The sequence below is a fragment of the Mauremys reevesii genome, linkage group 18 (genome assembly GCF_016161935.1).
Source record: "Mauremys reevesii isolate NIE-2019 linkage group 18, ASM1616193v1, whole genome shotgun sequence".
In the NCBI taxonomy this organism is placed as follows: Eukaryota; Metazoa; Chordata; order Testudines; family Geoemydidae; genus Mauremys; species Mauremys reevesii.
In genome coordinates, this window is record NC_052640.1 from 12,713,505 (window position 1) to 12,734,235 (window position 20,731).

A 20,731-nucleotide genomic window follows, 5' to 3' on the forward strand; every position below is an offset into this window, starting at 1 on the left:
AGCAAAAAAGGTTCCAAATTCCATAAAACAAAACCCAAACAAACCCATTACTGTTCACTCGCATGGGGCCCAAATCAACCCCCCAACTTCAGCCACCTTTGAACTTTGTAGCACTGTGGCTTGGGCTCAACTCTACTGTACGCAGGTATATAAAACCAGCCTGCATGTGATTAGATGGCTATGGGGAGTGACTTAGAATTCTAATGCAGGTTATGCATTTCAAGAGTTCTGGGATGTGAAATAGCTTCTTCCAGAAGGCTGAGCTCTGAGACCTCAGAAGCATTACAGCCCTGTGTCTGACTGATATGATCCATCTTTACTTGCCTTCCTGCTCCGGACACAGCTTTTCTTACTGAACACCAGATTGCTGGCATAAAGTGAGAACTTGACATGCTTTCTGGCTCTGTACTCTCTTGGCATGCCAAAACAAGCAGTCAAAGGGGTAGGCCTGACAGAGTTCAGGGTGCAATCCAGACTAGTGGGAGGTTATGTCACCACTTGCCCTGCAATCCTGGGTACCTCACAAAGCTTTGCTTCTATAATGCCCTACCTAGGAGGCTCAGAACCAGCCTAACAGCATGCACTGAGTGTCTGTGTGCTAGACAGCCTCACTCAGCAGCTCTGACCCCAGCAGCCTGTCCACAGCCACACTCTGGCTTCCACCAGCCTGGGTTACAACCAGCAAGGTGACCCCCACACACCCCCAATCCCAAATTTTCCCCAAACCGTGTGCTCTGCAATGTCCTGCCCTCTCCTGGACAGTTCAAAGAAACAATATTGTTCATTTGTCCCTCTAAAGCAGGGGTGGTCAAACTTTTTGGCCCAAGGGCCACATTAGGGTTGCAAAACTGTATGGAGGGGGGGTAGGGAAGGCTGTGCCTCCCCAAACAGCCTGGCCCCCGTCCCCTATCCGCCCCTCCCACTTCCTACCCCCTGACTGCCCCCCTCAGATCCCCCAACCCAACCAACCCCCCGTGCTCCTTGTCCCCTAACCGCCCCCCCGAAACATCCCCCGGGACCCCACCCCCTATTCAACCCCACTCCTCCCAGTCCCCTGACTGCCCCGACCCCTATCCACACCCCTGCTCCCCCGACAGGCCCCCTGGGACTCCCACGCTTATCTACACCCCCCATTCCCCGTCCCCTGACCGCCCCCTGCTCTCTGTCCCCTGACTGCCCCCCAGGACCTCCTTCCCCTTATCCAATGCCCCAGCCCCGGCCCCCTTACCAAGGCCGGCTCCAGGCACCAGCATTCCAAGCTGGTGCTTGGGGCGGCATTCTGCAAGGGGTGGCAGTCCCTGTGTTTTTGCCCCAAAGCAGCGCACCGAATTGCCGCCGCGGACAGCGGGGGCAGTCCGTGCGCCTTTAGGGCGGCAGGCGCGTTTCCGCGGTGGTGGCAATTCGCCAGCAGCTTCTATGTTTAGCTGTCCGTGGCGGCTTCAGCTAAACATAGAAGCTGCCGCCGAATTGCCACCGCCGTGGAAACGTGCCTGCCGCCCTAAGGGCACAGGGACTGCCCCCACTGTCCGGCGGCAATTCAGCCGCTGCTTGGGACGGCAAAAACTGTAGAGCCGGCCCTGCCCCTTACCATGCCTCAGATCAGCATGTCTGGCAGCCACGCCGCCTGGCTGGACCTACACGCGCTGCTGCTCTGCTCGGCAGGAGCCTGCAGCTCTGCCGCCCAGAGCGCTGCCCACGCTGCTGCGTGATTGCAGGGGACGGGGTACAGCAGGGGAGGGATCAGGGGCTAGCCTCCCCGGCTGGGAGCTCAAGGGCCAGGCAGGACGATCCTGCGGGCTGGATGTGGCCCGCGGGCCTTAGTTTGCCCACCTCTGCTCTAAAGACACAAAAACACATCACAACTAGTTAGCTGGGGTCCATTTAAACACAGCACTGAGTTGGTTTATAAAAAGAATAAAACAAACTTATTAACAACAGGACATAGGTTAAGTGATACCAAATAAAAGGAATAAAGGTAGAAATGGTTACAAGTAAAACAAAAATGAAACCAGGCATCTAAAAGTCTAAAGCTTAATTTGGCAAAGTACAATCGTTTCCTAAGCAGGTTTCTCACCTATATTCAGTTCACAGAAACTCCAATCCCCGCTTGGTTGAAGGAATCATCTTTCTCAGCTTGCAAGAACTCTGTTCCCTTGTCTCTGTGTAGTGACAGATGCAAAAGATGGCTTCTGTCTTTGCTTATATCTTCCAAAGTTCGATGACTTTGTTTCAAGGGGCAAGATGTCCTCATGCTGTTCTTCCCCTCCTGTGGGCTTCCCACCCACCTGTAAACAAATGGAGGTTCCATTGTTTTGAATCCACCATGGTTAATTTACATAGGAGACAGGTCAATTTTATGGTCATAGGATTTTAAAAATCATTAATTTCATGATTTCAACTATTTAAATCTGAAATTTCATAGTGTTGTAATTGTAGGGGTCCTGACCCAAAAAGGAGTTATGGGGGGGGGTCACAAGGTTAGCCCCACAACCTGAGCGCCATGAACCTATGTCGCAAGGTTATTGTAGGGGGGATTGCGGTACAGCTATCCTTACTTCTGTGCTGATGCTGGTGGCAGTGCTGCCTTCAGAGCTGGGCAGCTGGAGAGTGATGGCTACTGGCTGGGAGCCCAGCTCTGAAGGCAGAGCTGCTGGCAGCAGCAGCCCAGAAGTAAGGATGGCATGGTATGGTATTGCCATGCTTACTTCTGTGCTGCTGTTGGCAGGGCACCGCCTTCAGAGCTAGGCACCCGACCACCAGCTGCTGCTCTCTGGCCACCAGCCACCCAGCTCTGAAGGCAACACAGAAGTAAGGGTGGCAATACCACGAACCCCCTAAAATAACCTTGCAACCCCCCGGCAACTCCCTTTTAAGTCAGGACTGCCAATTTGAGAAACGCTGGTCTCCCCCATGAAATCTGTATAGCGTGGGGTAAAAGCACATAAAAGACCATATTTCACAGGAGGGAGACTAGATTTCACGGTCCGTGACATGTTTTTCATGGCCGTGAATTTGGTAGGGCCCAACTTATCACCTGAGGTTCAGCTCCCCCATCTTTATAGACAGTTATAAACCTTTGCAATGTATTCTTTTAAAATAAAACTCAGACCAAATTTCTCTCTCCTGCTAAGTGTAGATGCCGCCATGCTGTCTTCCCTCCTACTTGTTAGGGAGGGGTTTGCCTCCACCCCTTGTTAGCTTGATGGCTCTGTTTATGCAATATGTATAGACATTCTCATTTTCTTTCAAAGTGTTTTGGAAATGACACTCAGGTGGGGAAAACATGTTCTTTTATCTAGTGCAAACCTGTTTACAAACTCCCCCTGACATACAGAGTCATAATTTACACAGAGTCATAATTCAGAATATATTGAAAACTCTTAACACACATTGTGTACATACATCATGCAAGAATATTAATGATCAGTGAGTTACTAGTTTTCACATGATACTTCACAAGGCATATTTTGTACAAAGATTATTACAAATAGTGTGAATACAGGGGTCTTTAGTGTTAAGGTGCAGGGGTTGGCGGGGGCTGGTATGAAATGCTGATACACTTTAGTGGGGGAATATGAATGAAGCTGTTCAGAAGCGCCTCTCAAGGTCATTGTTGCTCTACCAGACTCCTATTGCCATACAATAACAGCTCGATGCAGCTCCCTCAGATCCCTGTCCCCTGCAGCTTCCTCTGGCAGATTTTCATCTGTCACTTTATGGCTTACAAAGAAAAACCTTGGCAGAATTAGCTCAGTCCCCTTTAGCACCCAAGTGATTTATAGCCTTCTGAACACAAGACCTTACAGCTGAAAAGGTCTGTGTATTCCCCGAGATCCCAGACAACAGGAGAACATCTAAGGGTCTGTGTTCAGAATATATATTTGATCCACTGTCATAAGATATTAGGAAATGTGTGTGTCAGTTGCAGCTTTGTTTCCTAAATAGACCACGTCAACCCCATCCAACAGCATATGGATGGGCGAATATATCCTTGTGCATTGAATCAAGACGGCCAGTCCTACACAAGGCAAAAGCTTGACTGAAAAGGGTTCCAAAACTTTGGGGGCAGGGGGGCTTGCTATGTTAGCATCCTTACCTAGGACCCCCAACACCTGCTAGCTCACCAGGACCCTTCCCTGAATATATATAAACGTGGCTATTAACCCACCATAGCTACCTGATCCAGTTCTTTCTGCAGCTGCCAAACTCTGCCTGCTGCACATGAGTAGATTTCACACAGGGCCAGCCCTGCAGACCACTCTGCACAGGCCACCCTGAGGCTGAAGTACCTAAAGCACAGGGCCAGCTGTGAGGATAGTTTCCTGCAATTCAGAGAAAACAGTGCAAGGAACAAATTGTTCCTTGATTTTTTTGGCATGGAATGGGACTAAGGCCATGAAACATTTTAGAGTTCAGTTTGCGAAGCTGAGCCCTGTCTCATTCTTTACTTGCACTTCCCCATCTGTCTGTATCCATCTGTTGTTTCTTAACTTATACTTCGATTTTAATTTCCTTGAGTTACGGACTGTTTTTTTGTTCTGTGTACAGTGCCTATTACAGTGGAGTCCTGGTCCATAATTAGGACTCCTCAGTGCTATAGTAATACAATTATTTAATTAATAATTATTTATGTTCCAGGGTAAGAACAGGGAAACCACTGGGAAAGGGGTAAGTGGGGTTCATTATGTGTCTGTGTGAACACCATCAGACCACGTTACCTGAACTTTCAGGAACATGTACTTGTGTTTAGTGACTAGAGAGCACTTCAAACCCAAGACTTAGTTTAAGGGAGTTTGAGACTTGATCTATGTGACTAATTCACATAATTGTCTCCCCGTTGAATTGCCTGGAAAAATTTGTGAGCACTTTGGGGAAGCGGTCCTCTTCATAAGTGTCTGTCCAGTCCCTAGCACAATGTGGGGGTGACTGGGACTTCTAGGTACTATTGCAATACAAACAAATAACAGCAAAAATGTTAGCAGAGGACACTTAACTGGCAGGAGTAGTGACAACCAGTGAGGAGAGAGACAGAACACTGAAGAACCTAGAGAGGGTTGAAATATGGGCAGAGAATGAAAGGATGCACTCTCAAGTGCATATGCTCAGTGAGCAGGAGACATCTAGGGAGCAGTGACACTGGAAGAAACCTAGGAGTTATAAAGTTAGACACAAGCTTTTCAGTGTTATATGACAGCAGGAAATGTCAATGCAATTTAGAGCTGTATAGCCTGGGGTTTCATTCACATTACAGTCCTTGTTCTCTCTGGGTATGTCTAAACATCCCCCGCTGGCCCATGGCAGCTGACGTAGGTTCATGGCGCTCAGGTTGTGGGGCTGTTTAATTGTGGAGTAGACATTTGGGCTCGGGTTGAAGCACAGACTCTGGGGCGCTCCCCCATCACAGGGACAAAGCTAAAATACAGAAAGTTTATGTTGAATTTCAGGAAGAGCTTCATGATGACAAGATCCATTTTACAATGTAATATTCTCCTCAAGGGAAGCTGTGGGAGTGCCATCATTTGGGATAACTGAAAACTAGGCTGGGGGAAAACAGTAGGAAAATACCACAGGGAGAATTTGGCTCTGTGATGCTGCACAGGAGAGAAACAAATTGTGGTATTTCAAAGACTGTTTTTCTATTTCCCATTCTTGTTGGGGGGAACATTTCTTCCCCTCCCTTCACATTTTTTTTTAATTGTACCAAGACTTTTTCTGTGCTAAAACACTTATTTAATGAAGTGTCCAGTTCATTCTCAACTCCTCCATGACACTGCACCCCATATTCTTCATAGTTATATTATATTATTATTATTATTATTATATGATTACATCATAATTATGCATTTTATGCAAGATGGGTCATACAAGATGTCATTGGAAAAGTTATGGTCTGCTGAATACAATTATCCTATTTGTATGTATGTATCATTTTTGTATCTGAAGTTATGAATATTGACTCTGTATCTGTATTTCAAATGTAGTTACACCTGGGTAACACTCACTCAGCAAGATGGGTGGGGAAGGGCCTATTCGAGGTAAGGGGCCATTAGAAAAAACAATAGGCCTTAGGAGAAGCTTATCCCCCACCTGGTAAGCCTTCCTGAGAATGCTCCAGACAGCCTGTAAGGAATGGCTGCTATAACACTGCAAGGGCATGTGACCAGACCACATGTCTCTGGACTCCATCTTGGGATGTCAGTATTTTTCAACAAACTGGTCTGGGAAACAAGTTGTGAAACAAAGGGTTCCTGCCATATGCTAAAGCTATATAAGGCAAGGAGTGACATCATCTGTGGGTTTTCACTCCCCACACAAGACAACTCCTGGAAACACCTGAGGAATAAAGACTGAACTGGGGGAAGTGTTGGACCCAGGCTAAAGAGATTTCTAGCCTGTGCATGAAACACCTGGGAATTCCAAGCTACAAAGCAAGTGTAGATTGAGCCTTAAGAATCTGCAGCCCGCTTGTATCATCAGCCACGGTGACAGATTAATTCAAATCCAATCTTTCTAATGTGTTAAATTTAGTTTGCATTTTTGTTTATGTAGTAGGTAATCTGCTTTGATCTATTTGCTATCGGTTATGACTTAAAACATATCTTTTGTAGTTAATACATTTATTTTATGTTTTAATCTAAACCAGTGAGTTTGGAATGAAGTGCCTGGAAATCTTAGCTCAAGGGGCAGGATCTGTTGCATATTCCTCTCCACATTGAGAGAGAGGCGAACTGGATGATAAATTCCTGCTGGTTGGGGTTTGGACCAGGGCAGGACAGTACCGCTCTGAGGTCCTAAGCTGGTGGTTATTTTGGCTGTAGCCTTTCTATTGTTGATTCACATACAGTGGCTGGTCAGAGAGCCACAAATAACTGCAGCTGGGTTGTCCCTACCTGTGTGTATGCTGGTGGAAGTGTAAGACCGGGAGCGCGTCTGCATCTTGTCACAGCAGCATGGTGTGGGAGGTAGCCTAGGCTGGTGAGTCAGAGGGCTCAGTGGTACCCCAGTTCCAGGTGGCACCCTGGGGAAAACCCGCCACATCCTCCTTCCTGTAGTCTGAGCAAAGAGAAGGGAGTGATTGCTCAACTGACTCTCTTCAGCTGCCTTTTTTTAAGGCTTGCTTCAATATGATCAAAACAGTTGATTGATTTGTGCTTGCGTCGCAGCTTTTCAAATGGATTGAGCTTATGCAAATCGTTCATGTTTTGAAACCCAGCTCCAGACAGCTTTTTACACTGGTTTGATATCACTATTCTCTTGTTCTTTTCATGGTGCTTCATCAACTTTTGGTTAAAATGAGAAAGAATTCAGAGAGAAGTTTTCTGCTCTGAGGAAAATATCCCCAACTGTTCTTTTGATCTTTGTTTAAAATGGCTTAATTTCCCAACTCACAATCAATTGTCTTAAAAATAAATTCAATTTTGAATGAAGAGGTTCATTTCCTGGAAAATATAGGTTAGTTTCTTTCCTTTCCTTTCACCACCAAGTGTTGTTTTCCTTACCATCCACTGCCATGGCTTCAGCAATCAAGAGCAACTCTAGTGATTTTCTTATACATAAAGCTACCCACCTATGTCTTGGACAAGGTTAAAATTTCAATCCATTTTATTTTGTCCCAAGAAATTATAATAGTTTCTCTGGGCCTTTCAACTGTGAGAGCCCAGAATTTCATGATGAGCTGCTTCCTTGTGGTCAGATTTGACTTAGTTTTCAGTGAAGATGTCCATGATTTCTTGGTTTTTTTGAGATCCCTTCTGCCTTGCAGTTCTCGCCCCAATCTACCTTGGATGCTCAAAGCAAATGCTATATATATATTGCCTTCATTGACAAGCATTATCACTTCTTCTAAGACTCAATCCTCTTAGGTACCAAACATCCTCTGCTGTCACAGGATTAGGCCCAAACCCAGTAGAACTGGCCCTGAGCAATGTTCCCTCTAATTTCCCATCTATGATTTTTTTTTATGTGCACCAATATAGAGATGATGTGTGGTGTGGTGGGGCCAAGGGGTTCGGAATGTGGGAGGGGGCTCAGGTCTGGGGCACAGGGTTGGGGTGAAGGGGGGTGAGGGCTCTGGCTGGGGGTGCAGGCTCTGGGGTGGAGCTGGGGATGAGGGGTTCAGGGTGTGGGAGGGGCCTCAGGTCTGGGGCAGAGGGTTGGGGTGCAGGGAGTGGGGGGGGGTGAGAGCTCCAACTGGGGGTGTGGGCTCTACGGTTGGGCCGGGGATGAGGGGTTTGGGGTGCAGGCTGCCCCAGGGCCATGGCAGGTAGAGAGGACTTCCCCCAGCCCTCTTTCACTTCAGCAGTGCCGGGGGGAGAGGCGCCTCTCCCCAGCTGCAGCAGCTCTGGGGCTGGGGGGAGAGGTGCTTCTCACTGCCTCTCCCTGCCGCGGCAGCTCTGGGGCTGGGGCCACGGGAGAGGCGCCTCTCCCTGCCACAGCCCTGAGTGCCTGCATGGCCTGTGGACCATCCTCAGACATAGGGGGTTCTTCTTCTCCTTAAGAAACCATCATTTCCTGTGTGCAAGCGATTGAATCTGTGTCAAAATTAAGCCTCCAGTTTTTGGAGATGGTGACTGGAAGGACAGTAGCTCTATAGCCCCAGACTCATGAAGACAAAGAATATCTTAGGTAGGTTAAAGCCTACATTCTGGCCTCTTTCTCAATAGGAGACTGTACTTTGCAGAGTCCCAAATTAACTGCTGCTACTTTTAGTTGAGCTTCCTTGACAATCCTGCTCATGCTAGACCTGTGAAAGTTACTAGTGACCCCCCTTAACAACTAGCAGGCAGCCAGTAGAGGGAAGCAGAAGCCTCACGTACACAGTAACCTGAAATTTTGAACTATCTTTTCTCTTCTGCCTCAAAGCAGAGAAATCTTGCTCCAAACCAGTTTTTACTAACCAGATAACAGAAGCACGGAGTTTGACACCCACCAATGAAGTGTTAACACGGCATGGTCTTTGTCTGAAAGTGTATAAAAAGTTTGTGAAACTTGTGTGCTGCAGAGTTCTTGTACCTGAGTACAAGGCTCTCCTTTTTTCTGCAGAATAAAGCAATCTTTCCTTATCCATGTCAGGCTGTTATTGGCTCTCAGCTAGACGGACCCGATATTTCGGTAACAACCTGTCAGCAATATGACAAGAGGCTGTTGCTGAAACAATTAAGAAGCATGGTTGAAGTCTCTGGAATGACCCTCAACTGACTGCAACTGGATGTACAAGATAAGAGTAAATCATTGCCAATGGACCATGGTGTGTCCCTCACCGCAGAGGGCTTTGAAACATGGTGACCCTCAGAGATCTAGATCTCATATTGCTCAATCTGTGAGGCTTCTAGCCAAGATCATTTCTAATCACAGAGGAGAAGTTGTCACACTGTCTGGAGTGGCTCATGACCAGTAGTGCCAACCTCAGGGCAGACTGTCAAGAAGCAGGGCAAAAACTGGTTGTATGTTCTATAGTTAGATTTCACCAAGCCAGAAACAAGTGTGAACGCCTAAAGCACTATAACATCTTACCATGGAGACTGGAATAGCCACAGACAGTACCCTTGGGTATCTCGCCACCCAGGCAAACTGGACTATGTGATAGATGGTGACTTACACCAAAAATCACAATATTCAGGTTACTCTCAATCCCAAAGGACCAGTCACTTACCCCACATCAATTGTATCTAAAATCTCAAACCAAAGACAACAATCTTTGTAGCCAGTTCTGTAATAATCTAACTAAAGATTTATTAACTAGGAAAAAGAAATAAGAGAGTTACTTACAAGGTTAAAGAGGGTATCACACACACAAATGAGTACCAGTCTTGAGTTTCAAAAGATAATAGGAACTTATATCATAAGCAGACTCAATATGTCCTTTGGGGCTAACACAGGCAAAACAGCTGGGAGTCTTTTGCTTATGCTTAGAGATTCTTACTCCTGTAGAGTCCAAGCTGCAGAAACAACCAAGTTTCTCCTTACCAGGGATTTTTATCCCTTGCACTCTAGAGTCCAAGCTGATGGGATGAGCTCATATGCAAGTCTCCCCTTCCTGGAGGTGGTGAAGAATGCAATCAACAAGGTTGATGCTTCACAATGGCTTATTTGTTTTCAATGGGCCTCCTTTTGTGCAGGGTAAGCACTTTTTTTAATTAGTGCTATTTTCCTATTTGGGGAGTTACACAATTATAGAGGTTTACAATGCAACATTGGCTATTGCTCTATAACATGGGGCTAGCGAGACTAATACATGCAGCATCCTACAAGCCACACATAATGTCTAAACACTAAACATGTTCTTACCAACTTAATCTCTGTTTTCACAATGCTAACACACAGGTGACCAAGACTTGTTTCTAGCTATGCATTTGCCAGTGTTCAGGGAGGCCTGAGGCCTTCGCATGACTGGCACTAGTCTGCCAGAGTCACAGAAATATCACCCACACACTGGTTCCCAGCTGTATAGCTTTTTGCCTTGTGAATCCTGTGAATGCAGTCTCAGGTCTGGAGAAGTGTTCCCATGACATTGCCTGCTGGTGCCTCGGAGCTATCTCCTCCTCACCCTGGGAGACAGAAATGTCACTGGTGGAGAGAAGCTTGCCATCATGCAGATGCTCTCGCTTCTTTTGGGACCCTATTTGGGCCTTATCCTAAAAGGTCCCGAGCACCTAAGGATTGAGATACTCTGGCTGTGTGGCTGAGTGATTTGTATGTGCATAGTAGTGATGGGTCGTTTTGTTCATACCAAATAAATTGCTTCCCCTAATTCCACCTTACCAGTTTGAAGGAGAATGGCATTTGGATGCTGAGGGATGGGAAGATGTTATGGGGCCTCATTTATTCTGGCTCTTTCCTTTTATTCCAGCAGTTTCCTTCCCTTCTCCCAACCTCCTTCTGGTTTTAGGAGTTAGTTTTTGGCTAGTTCATTGCCTTTTCACTTTTAGAACCCAGTTTCTAGATCAGGGGCGGGCAAACTATGGCCCGGGGGCCTCATCCAGCCCTTCAGATGTTTTAATCCAGCCCTCAAGCTCCCCCCGGGGAGCAGGGTCAGGGGCTTGCCCCACTCCATGCCGCTCCTGGAAGCAGCAGCATGTCCCCCATCAGCACACTGCCCCCACCCCAAGTGCCACCCCTGCAGCCCCGGAATTGTGTCCAATGGGAGCTGCAGGGGCAGCACCTGTGGATGGGGCAATGCGCAGAGCCATCTGGCCATACCTCTGCATAGGAGACAGGGGCGGGGGGACATGCCACTGCTTCCGGGAGCTGCTTGAGGTAAGCACCCCTGACCCTCTCCTGTGCCCCAACTCCTTGCCCTAGCCCTGATCCCCCTCCTGCCCTCTGAGCCCCTTGGTCCCAGCCCAGAGCACCCTCCTGCACCCCCAAGCCCTCATCCCCAGCCCCATGCCAGAGCCCGCACCCGCAGCTAGAGCCCTCACCCCGCCCCCCCCGCCCCAGTCTGGACCCCACTCCCACACCCTGAACTCCTCTTTTCTGGCCCCACCCCAGAGTCCTCACCCCCTTCCGCACCCCAACCCCCAATTTTGTGAGCATTTATGGCTCGCCATATAATTTCCATATCCAGATGTGGCCCTTGGGCCAAAAAGTTTGCCCACTCCTGTTCTAGATGTTTAATTGTGGCAACATAATTTTGAGCTCAGAGCAGTTGTTGCATTAATCTTTGCCAGCTACAAAGTTTACCAGGGAGCAACAATACAGGTATTGTTGGGAGCCAGTGTAACCTAGTGAACGGAGCACTGCCCTGGGACTAAGAAGACTTGAGTTCTGTTCCAAGCTCTGCTACCGACCTGCTTGGTGACTATGGCCAAGTCATGTCACCTTTGTGCCTCAGTTTCCACTGCTGTAAAATGGAGATAATGACATCTACTCATGAGAAGTGCTAGGTATTATTATTGCCACGCAAGTTCTGGAAGTTTAGTATTATTCATACGTACAAGCAGCATTGAATAGCATGGAGCTTATCTCCATGAACAGGGAGCAAATGACACTTTAGTACTCGCGTTAGGGGAATGTTGCCATTTTCTGGTCCTGCTCAGTGTTTATTTTGTAAAGAGAGATTATTAAAAATTGAGGATCGCTGCAACTTTCAGTTTAAATTGAAAGCCATCTCTATTTATGATAAAATTATTATATTGCATTGTGCATAGAGCTCATGTACCTTTTGTACTGCAATAAATTATCCCCAACTGTGCATTTTAGATAAAAATTGGCTTAATTTCCTGCCACACAATCTATTGTCCTCAGCATCTTCATTAAAGATTGAATTTAGCTTTTATGCAAAAAATACAATGAATTTGTTTTCTGTGTCTGCTCTTTACTCTTTAATTAGCGTCTCCCCCTCGGATGTTTTTTGTACCTCTGCCCACAGCCTCGCTTCTGGAGTAACATCCTTACATCTGAGCCCTATCAACCCCAGCTTTGGAACCAGCCACTGCTCTGTGCTGCCACAGTGGTTCAGAGTCTGATTTCACTTCGTTTTCTTCGTGCTAGAGACTTACCGATAGCAACAGCTGCTGTTCGGAACTTGGGCCCAGAATGCCCAAGACAGATTCACAATAGCGATTCATTGGGCTTGGCTTGACTCTGCTTTCCAGCACCTGCATTGCTGCTCCTCCAGATTTAAGAGGAACTTTAAAACTTATTCACCCCTTGCCGGGGTGAAAGTAGAAATAGGGACTTACTGGTACACGGCTGGGTTGGGGCTGGCTCTGGCCCCCAGAAGGGGTGGGGCCTCGGGCGGAAGGGGCAGGGATGGGGGAGTCAGAGCCAGCCCCGGCCCACCCTGTACCGGTAAGTGCCCTCCCCCTCCCCTTCTGGGGTAGCAGTGGCAGCCGGAGACTCTGGCAGCAGTTTAAAGGGCCCAGGGCTTGGCCTCCACTACCGCCCCAGACCCTTTAAACCGCTGCTGGAGCCCCCGGCTGCCGCTGCTACCCCAGGGCTCCAGCAGCAGGGCTCCGGCAGTGGTTTAAAGGGCCCAGGGCAGTAGGGGCAGCGGGAGCCCTGGCCCTTTAAATAACCCCTGCAGCCTCGTCGCTACTCCAGAGCTCTGGCAGCAGGGCTCTGGTGGCAATTTAAAGGGCCTGAGGCTCCAGCCGCTGCTGGGAGCCCCAGGCCCTTTAAATTGCTGCCTGGGGAAGCCGGGCCATCCCAGTACGGCGCACCAGCTTACTTTCACCTCTGCCCCTTGCAAAACTCTACTGACTTCGGGGTCACTTGTGATGATGTGTATGGATGCCATGCACCCTCAAGGAAAGGAAGGGGTACACAGAGAGGGAGAGGTGGGCTAGATAGACTCCATTACATTATAATTAGACCTTAATTTCAGAGCACATGAGGGAAAAAGAGAGGAAGCTCTTCCCAAGAGCCCTGAGCAAAGGAGAAGAACAAACCAGTGGAGCCTGAAAGTGGCTGGACCAGAGATAATAGCTACCTGGAGTGGGTAAAACCTAGCTACAGACAGAGCTGGCTGGAGCAAGCCACCCCGCACCCCCTTATCGTTTCCTTTTGGAGAGGACTACAGAAAGCTCTGAAGGACCTTTTGTGCACCTGAGACTGGTGGGATCGAAGAGGATGTTAACTGGAGTGAGCCACTAAAGAATTGCACGGAAAGACGAATCTCCTCCTATGAACCTCAAATCAAAGGCTCAGTGGTATGTCTTAAAGAGAGAGAACTGTCAAGAGAGGTGCCTGCCAAAGGGAATCTTCTGCAACTGCATAGGTCTTTTGACCCTAGCTCTCCCTAACCTGTGCTAGGTGCATGACTTGAAATATAAGCACCCACTCTGAGCGATTAGCTCTCTGTTTTCAGACTACTGAGACTGGAGTTGAATGATAAGCCCCGCTGTAACCCATCTAGTCTACCACAGCTTTGAGCAAAGGTCTCAAGATTAAACCATGTGCATTTGGGTACCTCGTGCCCTGTGAGTGGGATGAGGTTTGCCTCCCTTCCCCCTCCCCCAGCCATATACTGCACCTCAACCTGCATCTAGCAGAATGGGCTAAAGCAGTGGGTGAAGTGGACTGAGACAGGGATGGGATCTCTCATCACACCAGACAACGAGACGGGGGAGCTGCAGGGGAGTGCTGCTTGCCCAAGTGGGGAGAAGGGTAGTGGGGAACCCCTCTTCTTCAGGCTGAAAAGAGCAAGATGCATTTCCCCCTCTGCCCCCAGTTTAAATAAGTAGGAGTGGGGTGGGCCTGGACTGAGAGTTGGGAGCATGGTCCTGGGGCTGGATTTGGGAAAGGCTGGAAGACAAGAACACAGGCTTCGTTGAACTGAACCACATTGGAACTGGCTTCAAACATGAGCTGTGGTCCACACTGGATCACAGTGTGTTCTGCACAGATTGATTCACTCTTCCCTTCCCAAATTCACAGGAGGACTATTCTGGAGAAGCAGCCCCTTTTGCTAGCTTTGTGATTTGCATTGCAGTAGCCCCTCATGGCCTCAGCCCCATTGCACTGGATACACACAAACATATGAACACCTGTAGATGGCCCCTGCCCCAAAGAGCTTACAGTTCAAGTCACCTGCTCTCTCACACCAGACTCTCACTGTTATCTCTTTAGCCTAAGAAGCTCTCTAGGTCTGTCTCTCTGGGAACATTGATCTCACCAGACTTGCTTCCTCCTGCCCCTTTTGTTTCCTCCAGTGCTGTTTTTATACTCTGTTACTTGACACAAAAGTGTAATCCTTGGCTGCTGTTTAAACACTGTCACAAGCTTTTCTTATTTAACCCCCTGTTAAGGCTTTTCTTTTAACTTTTTTTAAAAAAACGTTCCCCCCGCCTCCCCTTGTGGACCCAACATGAACAATAATCACTATCTTGGCCTGTAACTCCTGATGTTCCAACTTCAGCTTGTTCTCTAAGCCCTCTTTTAAAGTGAAACATTTTTTCCCTAAGATTCACACATCCACGTGCATCCTAGAACCCAGATGCATCCTCATCAATTAGACCAAGGCACAGAAGAGTGAAGATCTCTTTGAACAGTTAATGGAGCAACAAACCAAACTTCTCTTTTTTTTTAAAAAAAATCTCTTCTGCTTTAAAACAACATTCTTTATAGACTCCTTACAAGGGAGAGGCAATCACCTAGTAACAGAGGGCCCGCTTTGTCTAAAGTCCTTCATTAATTAATCCTTAGCACCCCTGCAAGATAGGTAAGTCTAGCTGTACCTATTTTACAGATGAGTAAACTGACCCACAGAGAACTTAAGGATGGGATTTTCAAACAGCCTGAGACACTTAAATGCTAGTAAAAAATTAGTGGGAGTTGGACATTGTGATGGAGCAGGGGCTGTCTGTATGGGGGATGGGAGAGCAGGGACGATTTTAGGTGAGATGCAGGTATTCAGACTGTAACATGAGCTAGGCCTGGGGGAGGGGAGGTGACACCTCTGGCTGGGGCTAGACAAAAGGGAAGGGTGGAGTGAAGTCAGTCTTCGGTTGGGAGCTGGGGGGGGGGGGGGGGGGGGATCTAGGCTGGGATCCAAGCACTGACCCCCAGAAAGGCCAGATTGGGGGTCCTAGCTGGGCTGTATCCTGTGTTCCTGTTGTTCAATAAACCCTCTGTTTTACTGGCTGGCTGAGAGTCACTGTGAGTTCAGGAAGAGGGGTGCAGGGCCGGACTCCCCCACACTCCGTGACAGACATGTAACTTCTTTCAACTGCTTGGAAACACTAGGCAGAACTAGGGCAAGAACCCAGGAGTCCTGACTTTCAATTCGCCTCCTTCAAAGGGCGACGGGTGAAACAGGCTGGGGAAGGTCACGTAAGTTCATATTATTCAAGATGTCCTTAGCTGAATTAGTTTCCCTCAGCTTGTTTGTTTAGTGTTCCTGGATGACACAAAATACATTTGGTATAAACCTTATCTAGGGCAGTTTTAATACACAATATACAAGTCTCTCCTCACTTGGGACACATGCCGCATGATCAAACACATCCCTAATGCAACAGAAAACAATCAGGCAAAAATATCTACTCTGGAAGCAGATAGCAGAGGTAATGTGGGCAGCACAGCTCATGGAAAATTATATCATGGTTAATTTAATATGAAACAGTTTCCCCATAAATTAAAATTAGAGCTAATCTCTTAGCAAAATTGAGCAACTTTTATCTAATTAATTAAAGGACAAAACAGGAAATCAGAGGTGATCTAATTCTATTCATTAGTGGAGGGGGTGGGCATTAAATATATTTTAACACTCTTTCCCTCCCTCCTAGAATGAGAAATTGTATTAAAAGTCTATTGGCACCCATTTAAATAGCTAATTATATCTAACACCAGACAAAATGTCTAATAACTGGTTTATTCACTCTGAGTGGTATATAATAGGACAAGAAATTATTCAGAAGAAATTAGATCAAGAGATAACATAAAAGTATTTTATAATATCATAGACAGAAGATGAACTGAGGAAAAAAAGAAGAGTGAGACAGGACAGCTACATTTCTAGAAGCGTTCAGCATCTGTTCCCTTTAGCCCTTAGCCTCTTTTATCTCTATATATTCATGTGTGTTATATTTCTTGGAGAACCATGGCAGACTAATACAGTCAGAGTATTTAATAGGCTTTCATAATGCACCAAAAGATGGATGCTATTATTCTTATGGCATCTAGAAGAGCAAAATATAAAACCCCAAGCAAAAAGCAGCAGAAGAATCACAGGGAGCTACATTAAAACCAAACCAATGCCACTATTTTCACAGGGCTGTATATTATTCCTGTAATAAAAATCTACTACATAAATGTGTGTGCAACAGAAGGGTAATAAGTGTTTATCTCATTATCTTGCAGCAAAATGTTGTTGTATTTAAATTCGTGCCTATAAAAGTAAAAATGAAACAACTAGCATTGCTATAAACTTCTACTGATTCTTAATTTGTCTTGGAACTAATGTAAGGCCAAGCTTGGAATGGTGCTTAGAATTTAGACTGATGGTGTCTCGAGGCATCTATTCTAAGCTGAATGGGACCCACTGATGAAAGGAGGAGAGTGCAGACAGGATACAGAAAGCTATACCATCTATCTTTTTTTCTTCTTCTTCTTCTCATTTGCAATCAGTGAGCAATAGCAAGATCTAGGCAAGTTTCTCTTTTTGCCTGTATTGGCGGTATACAAAAGCATCCTGGCAGCTACAAAGTTAGCTGCTCCATAGTTATGACTTACCTGCCCCATGCAGGATGATGGGTTTAAAGACGCATAAACAGAGAAAGCTAGGTGGGCCCTAACATTAGGGCTTGAGCCAATGCCCTTTCAAGCCAACTGAAAGGCTTCCGCTGATTTCATTGGCTGTTGAATCAAGTCCTTAGTCAATAGCAAAGCTCCCCTTGGCTTTAATGACAGCAGGAACATGTCCTTAGGTTTGTTTTCACAGAAAGGTTACACTGCTACTGTTTGTGGCCTTATTTTCTAAAATAAAGTACACCTCTACCTCGATATAACACCACCCGATATAACACAAATTCGGATATAACGCGGTAAAGCAGTGCTTTGGGGGGGGCGGGGCTGCGCACGCCAGTGGAGCAAAGCAAGTTCAATATAACGCGGTTTCACCTATAACATGGTAAGATTTTTTGCCTCCTGAGGACAGCGTTATATCGAGGCTGAGTTTTCCCATGCGGCTGCGATATATATCATTAGGACTTTGTCCTCAACACCTTTATCCTTATAGCCTTCCTTCTGCCTCTTCCCCCTCCCATAGATCCAAAATACTCTGCCAAAGTTATCTTCTTTTCCCATAGCTCGTCCCTGCTGTCACCGTCACATGCCCTCAGCTCTACCACTGAATTTAATACAGTAAGAGAAAGGAAGCCAAGATCCTGATCCTGAATTTTAAGTCCCTGTGTAATTTTGCCCCTACCTACATCTGTTCTCATTTCTCCCCATTCCCCTACTTCCTCCCAGGTCTTCTGCATTATTTCCATATCTCAGTCCTTCATCTCTTTCACCTTCTCTCAGCCTCATTCTGCCTCCTATGCCTAGAGCAGCTCTCCAGTCCTTGTTCACCAAGCATCCATTCTCTTCTCCACCAACTGCCTCTTTAAACCCAATTGCAGGAATCCTTCCTTCCTGTGGCTGCTCTCCAGCCATCTTTGCTCACACTTTCCTGAATTAGCATTTGGTGGCTAGGCTTGGTCTCATCTACTTTAGGCCTGAAGTAGAGCTGATCAAAATGCTTTCAATGGAAGTTTTGCATTGGAAAATACAATTTCAACAAAATTGAAACATTTAGCAGGGACCTGTCCATTTTAGAACATAAGAATGGCCATACTGGGTCAGACCAAAGGTTCATCCAGACCAGTATCCTGTCTTCTGACAGTGGCCAATGCCAGGTGCCCCAGAGGGAATGAACCTAACAGGCAATGATCAAGTGATCTCTCTCCTGCCATCCATCTCCACCCTCTGACAAACAGAGGCTAGGGACACCATTCCTTACCCATCTTGGCTAATAGCCATTAATGGACTTAACCTCCATGAATTTTTCTAGTTCTCTTTTAAACCCTGTTATAGTCCTAGCCTTCACAACCTCCTCAGGCAAGGAGTTCCACAGGTTAACTGTGTGAAGAACTCCCTTTTATTTGTTTTAAACCTGCTGCCCATTAATTTCATGTGGTGACCCCTAGTTCTTAGAATATCAGGGTTAGAAGGGACCTCAGGAGGTCTTCTAGTCCAACCCCCTCAAAGCAGGACTAATTCCCAGACAGATTTTTGGCCCAGATCCCTAAATGGTCCCCTTAAGCACTGAACTCACAGCCCTGGATTTAGCAGTCCAATGCTCAAACCACTCAGCTATCCCTTGCCCCCCTGCTTGCATTATGGGAACAAGTAAATAACTACTCCTTATTCACTTTCTCCACACCACTCGTGATTTTATATACACCTCTACCCCGATATAAGGCTGTCCTCGGGATCCAAAAAAATCGCACTGCGTTATAGGTGAAACCGCATTATATCAAACTTGCTTTGATCCGCCGGAGAGTGCAGCTCCCCGGAGCACTGCTTTACTGTGTTATATCCAAATTTGTGTTATAGTGGGTCACGTTATATCGGGGTAGAGGTGTACCTCTATCATATCCCCCCTCAGTCTCCTCTTTTCCAAGCTGAAAAATCCTAGCCTCTTTTGACAACATTTTTGACAGAAAAATGTCAAAAAGAATTGTTTTGATAGGGTAAAGCCATTTTGCTTTGACTTTATCATTTTGGTTAATGAAATTAACTATATTTTACGTTATAATGTGTTGATGTTATTGAAACAATGAGCATTGAACATGAAGATTGAAAATTTCATTCAGAACCATTGTTTCAGAATTTCTGTTCCAGGAAAGATTTCAACTTTTTATTCTGATTCAGAATGAAAACAAATTTAGAAATATCAGAACTTCCCCTGGGGCAGAAATCCCATTTTCCTACCAGCTCTAGCAGCAAGATCGCTGAGTCAGGCTGCATGTCATGCTCCATCCATAGAACCCCATATCCATTCATAGTGCCACCTTAGGCAATGTCTACACTTAAACCACAAGAGCCGTACAGCTGCAGTATTGCAGCTGCACCACTGTAGCACTTCAGTGTAGACATTCACTAGAGCAATGAGAGGGGTTCTCTGATTGCTGTAATTAATCCACCTCCCTGAAAGGTGATAGCTAAGTAGATGGAAGCATTCTTCCATTGACCTAGCACAGTCTACACTGGGAGCAAGGCTAGCTTAACTACCTCACTCAAGGATGTGGATTTTTCACACCCCAGAGCAACGTAGCTGGGTCAACTTAATTTTTAATGTACACCTGCCCTAAGTGAGCATTAATAAAAGTCATAAGTGCTACCTATCTTAACACCAGGGTTTCTCAGAATTGTTCACAGTGGACACAAGCAGGCAGCTTTCCCAAACATGGTGCATAAACAATGTGAAGTCCAAACTCACTCCTTTCACAGGGGTTGGCTATAAAACACAGATGAGTTCAATTCTCTCCCCAAGACTGGCTACTCCTCTTAGGCTTCCTCCCTCAAGACTACTCAGCCCACACCATAGATCTTCTCTCCTTAGAAAGCCGCTCCCATTTCCATTAAGCCAGGTGGATTAAAGAGTCACCTGCCTCAGTGCAACAGCAGAATCCACTTATCCCTTTCCTAGGTTATCAACACCTGCTAACAGAGTGGGAGTGTTTCAGACAAAACACTACAAGATTGTTATTTTGAAACACATCATCGAGAGATATTGTTTCATGGATCACCTTCCCTCTAATAAGGAATCAAATAACATCCCCAGGGCAATACCTCATATGGAAAATATTAGGAAAGTAACGTATATTTGCCCTTGATTTAACAAGGGGGAGACTTTTCACTGTGCATTCAGCCAGACCTCCATAGACCACAGCTCAGGAACATCCTGCTTAACCCATCACTGTCACAGTGTGTGCAACATTCCTTCCATCCCCTCTGTGTCTTCTTTGAGATGCATCAGTGTAAACATTTTGTTTCAGTGACTGGTAGGAAAGAAACAGCTACATGCCCTTCATGCACCAGAATTTCAAATTAATTAGAGGCAGGTCATGAGTTATACAGATAGTTTGTAATTCATTCCCCTTAGATTATAAAGCTAATTAAGAGCAATATTTTTCCTATGGATGCTGTAATTATTCTGACATATGATAACCAAGCATTCTATACCTAGCCAGTAGCATGTTCCATTTCAGAGTTAAAGTCAGTGGAGCTCCATGAATACTGA

General features: G+C 46.3%; 1 long non-coding RNA gene across 5 annotated transcripts in view; it reads right to left on the bottom strand.

The window, feature by feature from the left end:
- Positions 1-20,731, bottom strand: part of LOC120386367 — a 149,491-nt gene that overhangs the window by 60,546 nt on the left and 68,214 nt on the right. For 2 of the 5 annotated variants that reach the window (XR_005589684.1, XR_005589682.1), the window contains exons 3-4: positions 6,891-7,053; positions 2,075-2,285 (exon numbers count right to left, since the gene is read on the bottom strand). The exons of 2 other annotated variants lie outside the window; for them this stretch is intronic. This is a non-coding gene — a long non-coding RNA (uncharacterized LOC120386367). The remainder of the gene's footprint in view (positions 1-2,074; positions 2,286-6,890; positions 7,054-20,731) is intronic. One more of the 5 variants, XR_005589683.1, reaches the window with a different exon arrangement.